Genomic DNA, 17,807 nt, shown 5'->3' on the forward strand with positions numbered 1-17,807 from the left:
GGCATCTCCCCAAACTGTTGCCACACAATGCCCTAGAATGCCATTGTATGGATAAGCATTATGATATGTCTACACTGGAATTAATGGAGTAACCAAACTTGTGAATTAGAAGGGGGTGTCCACATACTTTTGGCCATATACAGTAGTAGAGATAGATTTCAGGTAGTGGAGAAAATTCCCTCGTCCTGGTTTATTTAAATATTATAAGAATAGTTTTTTTTTTATTATTATTATTTGCCAAGGATAAATTATCTCATTGTATCACTGAAAATGGCACAGTTTGGTAGAGACACAAATACATTTCTGTAACCATCCACAAACAAAAGTTACATTGCTGTCACACAATACAGTAAGCAGTCCTGGAGGATTTTCAAAACCAGGATATCAGTCACATATCAAGGGAAATCCAAGGCCATTAGTTTCAGAGTGCTGCTGGGCAGGTGAAGGTGTGACAGAAAGAGACAAAATAATGAAATCACACCATTTCTATATAATTTCAAATATTTATAATTTAATATAATTGTATAAATCAAAATAACACTACACTGGTGAAAAATCCATGAATGATTTTGACTTGATCTTGACCAGATGTATCTGAACAGTTTCACATACCTGTGTGTTCTGTTCTTTAACCCTGCCTGATCTATAGATTGAACGTAGAGCAGGCGGTAGTCCATGGAAAGAGCACGCTTATTACCATGACAACGGAATTCTTTGCTGGATAACGCTGTGGATATAATTTTTCTATGCCTTTGGACAACACTGTAAAAAAAAATCAGAGACCACTATCAATCGTGAGCCAAAAGAAACTAGTCTACAAACAACATCTGCTACGCAGATAAAGTTAACTCATTTAATACACAGACCTAGGTTCACAGAGTGTGCATGGACAGATGCTGAGGTTTTTTTTGTTTTTTGTGAGATGGCAGAGGAAAGGGCTCTAATCAATCTTTCCTATGTCTTGTGGCTTCCATCCACATCTGGGAGATCCAAATCTGGTACTGATTGAAACCCAAACCTTCTACCATGGCCAGTATCTGTGAGCAGTTCTTTAAACCACAATGTCCATTCTGCTCCTCTCTTGGTAGGTCCAATAAACTGTTCTTCAGCATGGCACCCATCCAACCAAGAGGTTCTGGTTTAGAAAGACCAGTTCCACTAACAGATGGTCTATGTAAGCGACTAGAAAAAACATGTTATCAAAAAACTTTGCTATGCAGAACACGTGCTGAAACACCACCTTGAGTGATGCATCTTGTCCAAGGACATCTTCTGTCTCACATGCCAAAAAGGCCAGTTTGTTTTGAGGGGAGTGAGGCCTCTTAAGATTCAGTCAATGAGAAGAGTTTAAGATCTGAACTTGGGTAAGAAATAGTATTTTTTATTTTTTTCCTTTTTTTTTTTTCTTCTACATATAGATAACCTGTCTGGCTTAACGTCATGCAGAGAGCTCTGTGAAGTCAAGCTTTTGGCTGGCTTTTTTCCTTCAGTCTTGGGATTCATTGAGAAGTTTGAGATAAAAGAGGTGTAGAAAAGAGACTGTCGATGTTAGAATAAAGTAGACCTTCTCCCATCCTCTTGGCCAACGTCTCCAGACTCCCAATGTTTTCCATCTCAGTCCAGGATCCACACTGTGATTTAGGAGAAAATACAAGCATCAACTAAATTAATTTAGGCTAAGAATCAATCTAAAAGAAAATGTATAGATTTAGTAATTAAAACTTCATTTGATAAAGTCATATGTTTAGTTCTTGCAGTAACATGTAAAGTCCTATTCAAACTATCAGAGGCATTATGCTATCAAAAACAGTGCATCTCTTATAGATGCTTGGAGTGGGCATGAGGAACTTCAGTTGCAATCAAACATGTTATAGGTTAAATATTCTATAGTAGTAATTATATTAAAATCTGGAATGTGTAATATCTGCACCATTAGCGCCACCAAACAAAAATAAACATTGCTTTCAAACAGCTTTCTCAAATACCCACCCCAAACGGATGCCATTGTTTGAGTCAGTGTTGCTGTGTCGGGGTGGACGGGCCACTAAAACAGAGCTATTTTTATAGTGCCACTGAGAGAGAGTGTTTACAGTTTAAAGAAAATCAAACTTCGAACGGCTTATAGTTTTCTCTGCATATTAAGCTGAGAAAGTAGAAAGTATTTTAACATCAAAAAGGTTACACTTCATCTTTAAGTGTCCAGCGACAGATACTGTAACTATGGCAGTGATTCACCTATCTGTTTAGCACATAATCATCCAAAACTAGAGGGAAAAAAGAGAGTTTAAAGATTGTAGGGCATTGCATCTCTAAAATTGCATGAGCAAAAAACAATGGCAGAAGTCATGACTAGTAAAGCATAAATTATGGACAAGCATAAATAATGACAATCTGGGCTTACTTTGAGCACATTCCTGAGAATTTGTTGCTCTGTGGTGCTTCCGCCGCTACAGACCCAGAACTGAAGCTGGAGAATACATTGATATCCCCTTTATTCTGACACAGCAGTAAGGCCACATTCTCTGGATCAGTCCTCATATTCTCCACCACACACTAACACTGCAGATAGCTCCTGATGGTTTGCTGTTCATGTAGTAACACAGATGTTAAGAGTTTAGTTTTTCAGTTTATACAACAAAAGTGATAATGCAGAAAGAAGCTTAAAGAATTGTCAAGAATTTGTTTAATTGGGAATGGAAAAAAAAGTCACCGGTAGACAGTAGCTTCCAACATCTGTGCTTACAAAAATATTTTTCACATATTGTTCTCACCAGTGGAGTTTTTAAATGGACTTTATCAAAATGCCCCTTAAGTCTTCCGCCAAATAATGGGTCTGTGAGAAAGATTTATGTAGTTTTTACAAACAAATGAATCATTACAAATCCTTACAAAATATATAAAATGTTATGCAAGGAAGTGTTGCTCACCATTGGTTGTGAGTATTATAGGTCTTCTGGTTGTGCCATGAAAGTTTTAATAGCTGCAAGAAATCCTACATCTAAAGGAAAAATGACATCAACCTGGGGGACATATTAAACATTCAATTGGACGTGCATCAGAAAAAATCATCAGAAAGATTAGTTTTCAAGATGAATTTAAAAAAAAAATACTATGCTTTCATTTTCAGTGAGAATGGTGAAGATATAAGTCATGAAGCGTGTAATCTGTTTTAATATCAACATAATCATTCTTTACCTCCTCAAATAATATAAGTGACATGGGTATTTTCCTGCTCTGTCCAATTGCCGTAGGGTCTTTAGAGAGATCTGCTGTCTCCTGTTCACCAGACTCTGATCATATAGGTATGTCAGGTTTTGGATTGACAGCGTTGTAATCAGATTTGTGATGGATCATCAAAATAACACCATTGGTCATTAAAGTAGTACAAACTAAAATATTTGGCAGACAGTAACAGTATTGCTTACTTATTTTGCCCAGGCAAAGCAGAGGCATATACAAAATGCTTTAATGAACCAGGCGCTGCGTTACTTTACACAGGGTTCCTTCACTTCTGAATTTATAGAGACAGCACTCACAAAGATATATAGCATTGCATAACTTGGAATAATGTACTGTCTATTCACTACAGAAATATGCATGTCTTCTTAAAGATTTACCTAATTTCAATGACTTTTCCAGGCCTGGAAATCTCCATTTAATCTGATATTTTTAGTTTTCCTTGACCGTGGGAACCCTGTTTAAAAATCAGTTATCTTTCCAGTTCTTGTAAAACACTTACTACAAGTTTGCCAGTCAGGACTATCAGAGGTTTTGTCTGCAAATTTTTTGCTACTCAATTTGAAGAAGTGTATGATTTTTCCTGGTTGTGGTCTACTGTTTATATGGGAAGCACAACAAGAACTTATAGAAGCCTCCTTAGATGCTGAAATAACATTTCTATGGGCTTCCTCACCTATAGAAAAAGGGAAGAAAAGTTTTCAATTTCTTATTTTTTTTTTCTTATTTTTTTTTATAAAGAGACTGAAGGTCATGCATATGAGACTCTGGCATTTATCATCAGTTATAATTTTTAAGGACAATTTTTGCAAGATGACATCATAAACTACTATGTACATCAGAGTCTACTCACAAGGAGTGTTCATGTTTTCGGTGTGGAGAGCAGGTTTAGATTTGCTTTGGTTAGTTCTCTGTACAGCCACCTGATGAGATTGAGCGGCTTCTGTCAGCTGGGAGAGGATGAGACGACCACAGTGCAGGACTGAACTATTCACCTTGTTAACCACGAAAAGCAGAGTAAGATGTCTTTATGGCTGGTTTCCCAGGCACTCAGTATTTTGCTTATTGCAGGATTCCCACACTAGATTCAAGGACTTTTTCAAGCACCTTTGATTTCATTTAAAGCACCTATTAAAATCACATTTCAGCACACTTGGTATCATGAAGGCTTCTAACATAATATGTAATGTGTGAACATAATTTTTTTTTTTCCAGCTCAATCCTATTGGTTACAATTTGTCAAGATAAAATGTTAAAAATAGACAAATTACGGTGACGGGTGACATTTTTAACATAACGTAACATTTTTAATTACCACACTGCATTCACTAGTAGACCATACTAGCTATTTAGCAAGTTAATTAATCATATACTCCACTCCCAAAGCTTTGAAATTATAAAACATATTTTCTTTTAACCTTTTATGGATGATGTCCCCTGATTTATTTATTTTGTTATTATAAGACAAACAAACACAAAATAAAATATGGAATCATTAAACCCCCTTCTAAAAATCACCTCCTCGAATGCTGCCACCCCGCCCATCTCCCCGCACCACTCCCGAAATGAGGGTGCCCCAGCCGACTTCCACCCCCTGAGGATGATTTGTCTGCTAACCATAACTCCGGCTAGGTCCCAACTTTTTAAATTACTATCCCCATATTAAAGACCACCCCATCGCCTAAGATGCAGAGTCTGGGGCAAAATGAAAATTGAGTGTCCAATACTTCACACATAAAGCTCTGAACCCTCAACCAAAATTCTTAAATCTTAACACATCCCCAAAAAACATGGGTTGTGTCCCATCGCCAGCAGGTGGGTGTGTCTTTAAGACCAAGCCTATACAATCTAGAGGGGGTCCAATAGAATCGATGCAAAATCTTAAATTGCATCAGACACACCCTTGCATCTCTAGATGTAGACTTGATGTTTTTTAGAATCCTAGCCCACACTCCCTCCTCCAATACCAAGTTTAAATCTTTCTCCCATAATCTTTTGATAGAAGGTAAAGCTCCGTCCCCAGACTCTGAATTAGCAGGGAGTAATACACTGATGCCTCATGACCTTTTCCAAATGCAGTAATCACCACTTCCAGAGTATCTGCCACTTTATGGGGTGTATACTACTCCCAAAAATAGAACAGAGCAGGTGGCCCAGCTGTAAATACTTAAAGAACTGAGATCTGGGAATCCTAAAATGTTGAACCATATTTTCAAAAGATCTCAAAACTCCACTCTCATATAGGTCATAAGCATATTAACCTCCCTCACAATCCACTCTGACCAGCAGAAAGGGGACTTATTAATACGTAATTTTGGGTTCATCCATATGCTCGAGGCAACATTTAAATAAATGTCCGAATTAAACACTCTGGACACCTTTGTCCATACTGCGTGCAAATGCGAGATAACGGGGTGTGACTTAACTTCTCCGATTAGTTTAATACAAAGGCTTTGCAATGGCAAAATAGGGGCAATAAATTCCTGTTCAATACAAAACCAGGGAGGGGCTCTCTCAGGTGGAAGCGACCAATGAGCCAAATGTCTGAGACCGAATGCATAATAATAAAACAAAATCTTGTGTAGGCCTAGCCCACCTTTATCAATCGGCCTATGTAACTTATTGAAATGTAATCTGGGACGCTTACCATTCCAAATGAAGGACTTCGCTATGCTATCAAATCGCTTGAAATAAGAGAAGGGGACATCTACATGGAGAGATTGTAGCAGGTAGTTGAATTTTGGAATACAATTAATTTTAATAACATTAACTTTCCCAATCATAGATAAATGTAATGAAGCCCACCTATCCACATCGCTCAAAAACCTTTTTATTAAAGGGTCAAAATTAACTAACGAAATCACACAAATTTGCTGGGAATAAAATGCCCAAATATTTAATGCCCTGTTTGGGCCATTGGAAGGCACCCGGCTGAAAAGCTGTTACTGGGCAGTATGCTGTCAGAGCCAAAGCTTCGGATTTAGACCAACTGACTCTGAATCCTGAGAATTTCGAAAATGAATTAATAATTCTGTGGCATAGATCTAGTGGGGTAGGAGACGAATACTAAAATATCATCTGCGTAAAGCAAAAGCTTGTGCGCCATACCTCCTGCCACCACCCCTGGAAAATCATCTTCCTTTCTTATCGCAGCTGCTAATGGTTCCAGGGCAAGACAGAACAATAATGGGGAAAGAAGGCAACGCTGCCGGTTGCCCCTATCCAGAATAAAATAATCTGAAATTAATCCATTTGTTTGTTCTGCCGCTACCGGGTGTCTATAAAGTAACTTAATCCATCCAATAAAAGTATTCCTGAACCCGTATATTTCCAAAATCTTAAAAAGATAATCCCATTCTACTATATCAAACGTCTTTTCGGCGTCAAGTGAGATGGCAGCGACCAGAGTCTGATCAATCGCCACTGACCACATGATATTGATGAAATGCCTAATGTAATCAGAAGAGCTGCGGCCCAGAATAAAACCCACCTGATCTATATAAGAGATGTCATAAATTTACTTAATCGGTTAGCCAACATTTTTGACAATATTTTTACATCTAGCTGGATCAGGGAATTTGGACGGTAACTCTAACACTCATTTGGATCTTCGTCCTTTTTAAGAATCAGACTAATCGGGGGTCACGTTACGCCATGCAAGGGGCAGACGTGTGAGCGACGAGCTCTGCGCACGTTGCTAAATTTTTGATTATTTTCATGTTATAATCTGGTGAATTTTTATACACCCAGTTACACATTTGCTCTTTGATGCAAAACATGGCAAAGAAGTCAAAATCCTCAGGCTCTGGAGACATTAAAAGACACTTACGTGTTCAGGATGAAAGCCCCGACAGGCCTACAGACCAGGGACTCAATTTGGATGGCACAGCGGGAGAGGAGATCCAGCGTCAATTGTCCAACATGTCGGTGATGTTGACGAAGACTCTTGCTGACTTGGAGGATCTCGCTGTAATACGTCGATCGATTACGGCGATGGAAACAAAATTCTCTGAGCTAGTTACAAGAGTGACAGATGTTGAAAAACGAATCAATTATTTGGAGGCATCAGAGAAGGATTTAGCCGCTAATCTGCCCGCTACCAAAGTTGATTTGGAAAATCTCCTTGAAAAGCTTGAAGATCTTGAGAATAGAAGTCGCAGGAATAATGTTCGAATTGTTGGAATTCCTGAGCATGATGAGGGCAGAGATATGGTGAAATTCCTAGACGAGTTTTTCCCGAGTCTGCTCGACATAACAGACCACAAGCTGGAAATCGAGACAGGCCCCGATCGATTCTGGCCAGATTTCTGAGATCATCCGATAAAGATCTTGTGTTGCACCAGGCGAGGAGCAAAGGGAAGCTTTCTTGGAAGAACCATAATATTTTCTTGTTCCCGGACTTTGCAAACTCGATAAGAGACAAACGCGATCGGTTCAAGGAATGTAAGAAACTCTTACATCAGTGAAAGATCACTTTTGCTCTGATGTTTCCGGCCAAACTGAGAATAGAAACGAAGAACGGTCGTAAAGTATTTACATGTCCCAATCAGGCAATGTCTTTTATTGAATCAATGGGTGAGTAAACCATTGAGTGTTTCTTATGTGAGTGGGTCGACTCGCTGTACTTACACTTGAGGAAGCTGGGCGACATTTTGGTTTCTTTTTCTTTTGTGTTGGCTCCGGCGTGCGGCTGGAGCTTGTTTTGTGAATAACACTTTTCCTTAAAGAAACTTTTGCATTGACGAAAGATTACTTTTGCATTGAAGTTCCCGGCCAGTTTGAGAGTGGACATTACAGATGACCGCAAAATATTTACATGCTCACACAAAGGATGTCTTCTATAAAGCTGACGGATTGTGTAAGTCATGGTATATACTTTTATGCGGTCTCCGAGTGAATTGACTCGACCATCCGGGGAACCGAGATGCCGGTTTTGTTTATTTTTGTATCGGTTCCGCCTAGCGGCTGGAGCTTGTTCTACTGAATAACACTCCTTTGGAACAGCTGTGGATTAATCTGTTCATTCTTCATGCTTATTCCTCCTGCTGGCTGTAGTTTGTTTTGTTGAGTGTTTTTACGGGACATTGGAATGATTACGTCATCCGTTGAACTAATAACAGCCAGTTCACTGAACATATCTGAATATTTTATATCAGCTGGAATTTGTTTTGTGGAAGATCACACCTTTGAGACAGTTCTGTGAATGAATCTACACATTCTTTGTGTTCATTCTTCCTATTGGCTGGGTTTATTTTACAAAGTATTTTCTGTTATGTAATTTTGCCTCACAAATCTGTGAAGCAAAATTGTGCAATCCGATGGCAAAGCAGTCGTGGGGGCTCGTGGGCATTCATGGACCTTTTGAGGTTTAGAGGGATTGTCGCCAGTTGGCGTTTTTGTGCGCGGGGTTAATGCGCACATTTTTTTTTCCGTTTGTTTTGTTTGGGGGGGAAGTTCGGGTTTTGATTTTTTCACTAATGGGGAATGTGGTCTGTATAATTTTGTTTTTGACACACAATTTCTTTTTTCTACTATATCAAAATGTCAAATGTTAATATGAGTATACTATCTCTCTCCACATGGAGTGTAAATGGGTTGGGGCACCCTATAAAAAGAAGGAAGGTTATTACTTTTCTTAAACATAAGAAATATGATATAGTGTTTCTTCAAGAAACACATCTCTCCCCGCAGGAAGCTGAAAAATTTGGGAAGATATGGGGTGGACATATTATTTTTAGTGCTGGCTCAAGTAACAGTAAGGGAGTCATTATATTGATTAATAAACATCTACAATTCAAATGTCTCAAACAGGCTAAAGATAAATTAGGGAGAGTCATTATTGTTTTAGCTGAAATTCAAGGGCAAAGGTTGATTTTGGCTAATATTTACGCACCTAACACTGATGATCAGGGCTTTTTTATAGATCTTGAAGGGATGTTGCAAACCGCTGGCACCCCTCATGATATAATATTGGGTGGAGACTTTAATCTTTTGATGGACTCAGTCCTTGATCACAGTGAAGCAAAATTGTATAAACCCCCTAGAGCAACATTGACGCTTCACAGGATGTGTAATAATCTTGGTCTTACGGATATTTGGAGACTTTTGAACCCATCTGGTAGGGACTATAACTTTTTTCATCAGTCCATAAGATTTATTCTAGAATAGATTTTTTTTTTTTTTTTTAATATCCAAATCCCTCATTTCATCTGTTGTGGATTGCTCAATTGGAAACATTTTAGTCTCAGATCATGCCCTGGTGAGTTTAGAGGTGATATATATAGAGAAAAAGAAATCATATAGTTGGCACTTTAATGTATCCCTTTTGCAAAATCCTGATTTCCAACAAATGTTAAAGACTGAAATCAATGTTTATATGGAGACCAACTGGTCCTCAGTATCCTCTGTGGGCATGGCTTGGGAGGCACTTAAGGCAGTTCTTAGGGGCCGGATCATACAGTATGCCTCATTCATCAAAAAATCCAAAGCACGAGAACTCGTGGAGTTGGAAGGAAATATTAAAAGTGCAGAGGCAGAGCTGAAGCGCTGTATGTCAGCTGATTGCCTCAGAGAATTGACACGATTGAAATATAGATATAATACTATTTTGTCGCGGAAAGTGGAGTTTTGGTTATTCAGGGCAAGACAGTCATACTTTGAGTCAGGTGACAAAGCAGGGAAGCTTTTGGCTAGATATATAAAGCAGAGAGTCTCTTTCTATCATTCCCTCAGTGAAATCTGCTGGTGGTGAAATTTTTACCTCAACCATTGATATTAATAATGCCTTTAAAGAATTCTATATTGATCTTTATGTTTCCAGGTCTTCGTCTACTGATGAAGATATTAGAAACTTTGTGGAACCATTAGATCTTCCTAAACTGACGATTGAGCAAAAAAACTCTCTTGATTCTGAGATAACCTTGGAGGAGCTTGACGAGGTAATTAAGTCCCTACCTACTGGCAAGGCTCCGGGGACAGATGGTTTTGCATCAGAATTTTTTAGATTTTATGCTACAGAACTGGCTCTGCTTTTGTTAGAAGTTTATACTGAATCATTAAAGAATGGGAAGCTTGCTCCAACCATGACACAAGCCCGGATCAGTCTGATTCTTAAAAAAGGACAAAGATCCAAGCAAGAGTAAAAGTTACCGTCCAATCTCCCTGATCCAACTAGATGTAAAAAATATTGTCAAAAATTTTGGCTAACCAATTAAGTAAGGTTATGACATCTCTTATACATATAGATCAGGCGGGATTTATTCGGGGCCATAACTCTTCTGATAACATCAGGTGTCTCATCAATATCATGTGGTCAGTAGCGAATGATCAATCTCCGATCGCTGCTATCTCACTTGATGCCAAAAAGGCATTTGATATGGTAGAATGGGAATATCTTTTTAAGATTTTGGAAATGTATGGGTTCGGGAGTACATTTATTGGTTGGATTAAGTTACTTTATAGACACCCTGTAGCAGCAGTACAAACAAATGGATTAATTTCAGATCGGCACTTGGCAGGGCTGCCCTCTTTCCCCATTATTGGTCTGTCTTGCCCTGGAACCATTAGCAGCCACGATAAGAAAGGAGGATGATTTTCCAGGGGTGGTTGCGGGAGGTGTGGCGCATAAGCTTCTGCTTTACGCAGATGATATTTTATTATTTGTCTCTGAACCTGCTAGATCTATGCCTTGCCTCCACAGAATTATTAATTCCTTTTCCAAATTCTCAGGATACAAAGTCAATTGGTCTAAATCCGAAGCTTTGGCTCTGACAGCGTACTGTCCAGTAACGGCTTTCCAGCCGGGCGCCTTCCAGTGGCCCAAACAGGGCATTAAGTATTTGGGGATTTTATTCCCAGCAAATTTGTCTGATTTAGTTAGTGTTAATTTTGACCCTTTAATAAAAAGTTTTTCGAGCGATGTGGGCAGGTGGGCTTCATTACATTTATCGATGATTGGGAAGGTTAATGTTATTAAAATGAATTGTATTTCAAAATTTAACTACCTGCTACAATCTTTCCCTGTAGATGTCCCCCTCTCTTATTTCAAGCAATTTGATAGCATAGCGAAGTCCTCATTTGGAATGGTAAATGTCCCAGATTGCATTTTAATAAGTTACATAGGCTGATAGACAAAGGTGGGCTAGGCCTACACAAGATTTTGTTTTATTACTATGCGTTCAGTCTCAGACATTTGGCTCATTGGTCACTTCCACCTGAGAGAGCCCCTCCCTGGTTTGTTATTGAACAGGCAGTTCTTGCCCCTATTTCGCCATTACAAAGCATCTGTATGAAACTAATCGGAAAAGTTACACCCCGTTATTTCGCATTTACACTCGGAATGGACTAAAGTGTCCAGATTGTTTAAATTGGACACTTATTTAAATGTTGCCTCGAGCATATGGCAGAACACAAGATTGTGTATTGGCAAGTCCCCTTTCTGCTGGCCAGAGTAGATTGTGAGGGGGGTTGCTGCACTCGGTGAGCTATATGAAAGTGGAGTGTTGAGATCGTTTGAAAACGATCGTTCAAAAGTCTCCAAATATCTGTAAGACCAAGATTTTTACTCATCCTGTGAAGCGTCAATGTTGCTCTAGGGGGCTTACACACTTTTGCTTCACTATGATCAAGGACTGAGTCCATCAATAGATTAAAGACTTCTCCAAATATTATATCATGAGGGGTGCCAGCGACTTGCAACATCCCTTCAAGATCTATAAAAAAGCCCTGATCATCAGCGTTAGGTACATAAATATTAGCCAAAATAAGACTTTGCCCCTGAATTTCTGCTAAAACAATAATGACTCTTCCAAATTTATCTTTAATCTGTTTGAGACATTTGATTTGTAGATGTTTACTTATAAATGTAATGACTCCCCTGCTCTTACTTGAGCCAGCACTAAAGAAAACATGTCCACCCCATATCTTCCCAAATTTTTCAGCTTCCTGTGGGGAAAGATGCATTTCTTGAAGAAGCACTATATCATATTTCTTACGTTTAAGAAAAGAAATAACTTTCCTTCTTTTTATGGGGTGCCCCAACCCATTTACATTCCACCTGGAGAGAGACAATCCACTCATATTAACATTTGACATATTAGAAAAAATTTATTGTGTGTCAAAAACAAAATTATGAAGACCACATTCCAACATTAGTGCAACAATCAAACCCTGAACCTCCCTCCGAACCAGATAAACAGAAAAAATAAAAACGTAAGCATGAACCCCGCGCACGACAGCGCCAACCGGCGTCCATCCGTCTAAATCTAAACTGTCCATGTACACCTACGAGAGCTCCCGCGACACCTTTGCCATCGGATTGCTCAAGTCAGATTCCTCGTGCAGTCAAACGAATGTTCAGTGAGCCGGCCCATTCGACTGTTACGTGAGTGCAACAGATGACCCAATCACTCCAATGTCCTGCAAGAAATACTCCACAAAACAAACTCCAAACAATAGGAGGGATAAGTACAAAGAACGTGCAGATTCATCCACAACATTGTCCCAAAGGAGTGTTACTACACAAAACAAACTCCAGCCGCTAGGCGAACCTGCACAAAAAGAAACATAAAAGGCGCCCAGTTTCCTCAGACGGTCAAGTGAATGTTCAGTGAGTCAGGCCCACTCGGCTGCAACGCGAGCACCACACAATGACCCACTTACTCCATTGACTCCATGAAGGATATCGCCCGTTGGGGACATGTAAATACTTTGCAGCCATCCTTAGCATCTATTCTCAACTTGGCCAGGAACATCAGTGCAAAAGTGACCTTCCATTGATGTAAGAGTTTCTTGCATTCCTTGAATCGATCACGTTTCTCTCGTCGAATTCTCAAAGTCTGGGAAAAAGAAAATGTTGTGGTTCTTCCAAGAAATCCTTCCTTTAATCCTTGCCTCACGTAAAAACACAAGATCTTTAACGGATTATCTCAGAAATTTGGCCAGAACTGATCGGGGCCTGTCTCCCTCAGCGGATCGCCGAGCCGGAACTCTGTGAGCTCACTCGATTTCCAGCTTATGACCTGTTATGTCGAGCAGACTCGGAAAGAGCCCATCCAGAAATTCCACCATATTCTGACCCTCTGCTCACTCAGGAATTCCAATAATTCGGACGTTGTTCCACCAATTACGATTTTCCATATCCTCCAACTTTTCCCAGACATGCTCCAAGTCTGCTTTGGTCGCTAGGGGATTAGCAGCTAATTTTCTCTCCAATGACTCCAGATAATCGATATGTTTCTCGACATCCATCACTCTTGTAACCACCTCAGTGAATTTTGTTTCCATGGCAGTGATCGATCGACGTATTGCAGCAAGATCCTCCAAGTCAGCAACGACCTTCGTCAGCATTGCCGACATGATCAGCAATTCACGCCGAATCTCTTTCACCTCTCTGGCCAAACTGACTCCCTGGTCCGTGGCCTCCGGAGGGGCGTCAGCTTGAGCACGTAAGTGTCTTTAAATGTCTCCAGAACCTGAGGATTTTGAATTCTTTGACATGTTGTCTTCCTAGAACAGTTATGGATCAGGGTGTATCAAATCTCACTGATTTATATAATTAAAAGTATCAAAACTAGCAAGGTGCGCAGAGCTTGCCGTTCACATGTCATGTGGCGTTTCTCCCCAATTTGGCATGCCCAATTCCCAATGTGCTGTAGGTCCTCGTGGTGGTGTAGTGACTCGCCTCAATCTGGGTGGCGGAGGACGAATCTCAATTGCCTCTGCGTCTGAGACCGCCAATCCGCGCATCTTATCACGTGGCTGGTTGAGCACGTTAATGCGGAGACCTAGCATGTGTGGAGGCTTCACACTATTCTCCGTGGCATCCACGCCCAACTCACCATGCACCACACCGAGAGCAAGAACCACATTGTAGCGACCAAGTGGAGGTTAACCCAAGTGACTCTACCCACTAGCAACCGGGCCAATTGGTTGCTTAGGAAGCCTGACTGGAGTCACTCAGCATGCCCTGGATTTGAACTTGCGACTTCAGGTGTGGTAGTCAGCATCTTTACTTGCTGAGCTACCCAGGCCCCCCTCGTCCCCCGATTTATTAACAATTGAAAAAAGTTTAAGTTTTTGTTTCATGTGTCCCAACACATTGAGTTTGTTGCCAGAAAAAACATTATTATCAGGCCATTGGATGGCTGAAATACATGAGCCAGATGAAATATAACACTAAACTGCTGTGAGGCCATGGCTAGATCACACAAGTGAGAAGTACGGTTACAAAATGAATCAGCTTTTTTTTTTGCAAATGACATAGAATTCAAGCACCATGTGCCCGAAATTCATGCTCTTTCAAGAAGCATGGGAACCCTGTTATTTTGATAAATGCTGTAGATATTGCACTGATACCTTGAATCCAATTTCCTGTGCACAAGCATACACAGCAGCTGTTTTGCCCAGTCTTGATGGGCCAACTATCAGCATTGTGTTACACATCTCCTGCTCGTGGTCTATAGATACAGTATCGCCTTCAAAATCACCACAGTCCCATGATTCTACAGACTCCAAAATAAAGTTATTATACATTTTTCAGATACAGAAAATTCTTCAATATGCAATACCATACAATCAGCATAAAGACTGTTTAGAGGCCTATTGAGTAACACTGGGTAACTGCAAGATTGCTTTATGTTGACAGGTACTTTATCATTACTGTTTTCCTCCTTCATCCTCCTTTCTTTTTGTCATCTTTGCCTTTCGTCAGTGTCTGCTCTTGATTTCCATTCTTTTAGGCAGCTGGCATTAGAGGTGGGAAAACAGGAGTTATACTTCTGTTTCTCAGTCCCATCTAGTATCATAAATGGTGCTTGCCAATGGCACTATTATTCTTGCTCATATTTGGGGATAGGGGTTTGTTCAAAATGCATTAAACTTCGGCACGTAACTTGATATATCTTGAATGATATCTTTAATCAAACGTACAAAAAATTCCTCAGATTTACACTGAAGTAAATCTAGCACCACCTAGCAACGCACTAGCATTTGTTATCTGTGTAGTTGCCCAACTGATGCAGAGTTGCCAATGACTTCACTAGACTGTCGAGGCTGATATTTATCTGTCCAGAGAGCACCCCCTCCTTGAAGAAGACTGTGCAATGGGTCTTGTAGTGGATGAAAGGTCTCATTCTGTATTGGTTTAGTGACTACAGCACAGAATGCAGTTTGCTGCTGTCTGCGTTTTGTTCTGCTCAGTCTATTCCTGGAATTTCCATAAAAATAAATTGCCCAGAATCCAACTTAATCATGCTTCTGTTTAGCTCTTGGTTTGTCTTATGACGTTTAGATATCCTGTCACTTTTCTTCTGGACACCTGCAACTAAAGAATGCTTGGAATCTTCTGTTTTTCCCAACTCTGAAAGTGAATGGTGGACTAGAAGTCCAAAATGGACAGATTTATTAGAAGTAAAAAAATAAAAAAATAAATAAAAACATCATTAGAAGTGAAGTAAAAAAAAAAAAAAAACATTAAGCTGACAGCACTAGAGGCTTGACTAGGGTGACCAGACATCCCAGTAAAATCGGGAAAGAGTTACAGTCAAGACGTAATTTATCCTGATGATTAGTTTTAGATTTAGCTTTAGTTTGATTGCTAAAATAAAAAAACTTTTTGGACATTTTTTTTTTTCTCAAGAATTACATGCTCATATTTTATTGACCGCCACCAGACAAAATATTTACACTTTCTAATATCTTATAAAAAAGGAAGTGACTCACATTTTGAAATCTGGCAAACAATTTCCATTACAAATTAGAATACAAAACATTTAAAACATTAGAAGGAGAAATCCTAAGATGACTCCAGGAATAACATCATCACAAGAGCTGCTGGACTCTGATATCACTCACATGTTCACTAGGATTAATCTTTCTATAGTCAGTAAAACTCCCTGATGTTTTGTGTGTTTTAGTTGTGTTTTGGGATACACTGTGTTTTTTGGATGTGCTGTCCGTCTCCAGGTTCCCTGCACGAGAGGCCATTTTTCCGAGACACTTCTGAAAAAGGTCTTGATGCCAGTAAGTCTGTGCGGAAAGAATGGTGTCTCATGAAATCCACTGATGTCTTTGTTGTCTTAGAAAAAGTAATGCATCACTGAACACTTTCATTGCAACAACAGAAACTGTGAGCAGCCGTGCTATCTTCAAAGATCATAATTTAAGAGTTCAAAATATAATTAACGTACACTTTACCTTTTACAAAAAATAAATAAATAATTGCATTTTTTAAAATATAAAACTTACTTTTATAAGCTAAAATACCATATTCTGAAACCAAATGGTGCATTTTTATTATAAACTTTATTTTTTACTAGCTAAATACCATTTTCATAAATGTAAATTCCCCAAAGGCAATAGGTTCCATTTGATCTTTAAATAGGAGCTGAAACTTTTAGTTTTATTGCACAATCTGAAAATTTAAAGGCAATAAGAACTTGTATGAGGACTTGGGGATCAATTGGGACTAAAATGATTATGACAGAACACACATAGCAGACTCTTATTAAAGGGATTGTTCACCCATAAATGAAAATTCTGTCACCAATTACTCACCTTCATGCCATCCCAGATGTGTATGACTTTCTTCTGCTAAACACAAACGAAGATTTTTAGAAAAATATCTCAGCTCTTTAGGTCCATATGTGAATGGTGGCCAGAACTTTGAAGGTCCAAAAAGCATATAAAGGCAGCATTAAAGAAATCCATATGACTCCAGTGGTTAAATTCACATTTTCAGAAGCGATATGATAGGTGTGGGTGAGAAACAGATCAATATTTAAGTCCTTTTTTCTTTTTTTTCCTTTTTCTTTTTTAACAATAAATCTCCACATACACTTTCAAAATGTGAATCATATCACTTCAGAAGATCTGGATTTAACTAGTGGAGTCCAGTGTTGGGTAAGTTACTTAAAGTAATCCACTACGGATTACTAATTACTTTTGGAAATTGAAATTAGATTACTAATTACTTCATCTGGAAAGTATTTCGATTACTACTTTACTTTGAAGTTACTTTCTAAAACCAATCAAACCAAAAAATTTTTTTTGCGTCTTTACACAACTTTACAGCGAGTGTATAATCTACCTGCTTGTGCTCGGACGAATTGAGTAAACTTTTATCACTTGCGCATCTGTAACGCTATTGCATTGTGTCTGTTTAATTGTGTACAGTACATAAAGAACATAAAAGAGCCGTTTGCTTAGCGACGTCTTTTTCAAGACGCTGTTCCGCAATTGTTTCCAACTTGTGAGCGATATATACCTCTGTTTTCCATATACACCCGAAGCCGGTTCCCTCTCCTCCTGCGGCAGCTGCAGAGGGATACACGAGGATGGGGTAGAGCGCGGAGACTTGGAGGATTTGTCGGCGGCCCAGCCTTGCGTGCCTCTCTCCTTCGACCAGGGCTGCGAGCACGCTGACATAGAGCTCGCTGAGATTGATTGTGAGCATATGAAAACTTGAAACGCTTCATTTTCGTCTTCAGTTTGAATAAATTACACTCCGCTGCGTCCATAGTAACGCAGATTACTCATCTGCCATCGCCTCAATACATGTCCTCAATGCCATG

At 39.4% G+C, this 17,807-nt stretch overlaps 1 pseudogene; it reads right to left on the minus strand.

Moving 5' to 3' along the window:
• Nucleotides 1–355: 355 nt before the first annotated feature.
• LOC127445673 (ATPase family AAA domain-containing protein 5-like) lies at nt 356–17,661 on the minus strand (annotated as a pseudogene).
• Between the last annotated feature and the right edge of the window lie 146 nt (nt 17,662–17,807).

The sequence above is a fragment of the Myxocyprinus asiaticus genome, chromosome 9 (genome assembly GCF_019703515.2).
Source record: "Myxocyprinus asiaticus isolate MX2 ecotype Aquarium Trade chromosome 9, UBuf_Myxa_2, whole genome shotgun sequence".
Taxonomy (NCBI): Eukaryota; Metazoa; Chordata; class Actinopteri; order Cypriniformes; family Catostomidae; genus Myxocyprinus; species Myxocyprinus asiaticus.